The following is a 470-nucleotide window of genomic DNA, read 5'->3' as shown; positions in this document are numbered from 1 at the left end:
GGAGAGGAGAGCGTGACGTCAGCGTGTCACCACACAACTGCCAGCCACCAGCGGGAAAGCAGAGCGCGGTGCGTGTCACCGCCCACCAAGATCACGTCCTCCTGTCATGTGACTATGCGCGTCACCCGCTGTCACCACTGAATAGTAGGAGCGCCGCACGCGACGCTACATTTCCTTCGGCTGCGCTTTTAAAGGGCCCGCACTTTTTAAGAGCCCCCGCTACCAATTCTCTCACTCTCTCATCGGGGCCCACCGGGAATTTTTCGCGCTATCACACCAGGCCAGTCCGACCCTACATGGGCCCATCAGGTAAAGTGATGGAATGAAGTTTTCTCTCCTCATGTTGAAAAATGACATTTTCTGCCACCTATTGATGAGAGAAAAAAAGTGATGAAGATTTACAAACTTCTAACATTAGTCAGTGAAAAACATACAGAACAAGGATGCAAATGGATCTTTTTTTGGCAATC

The sequence above is a fragment of the Phyllobates terribilis genome, unplaced genomic scaffold (assembly GCF_046119375.1).
Source record: "Phyllobates terribilis strain yellow unplaced genomic scaffold, ASM4611937v1 Scaffold_422__1_contigs__length_1607790, whole genome shotgun sequence".
In the NCBI taxonomy this organism is placed as follows: Eukaryota; Metazoa; Chordata; class Amphibia; order Anura; family Dendrobatidae; genus Phyllobates; species Phyllobates terribilis.
This window is presented reverse-complemented; position numbering follows the sequence as displayed.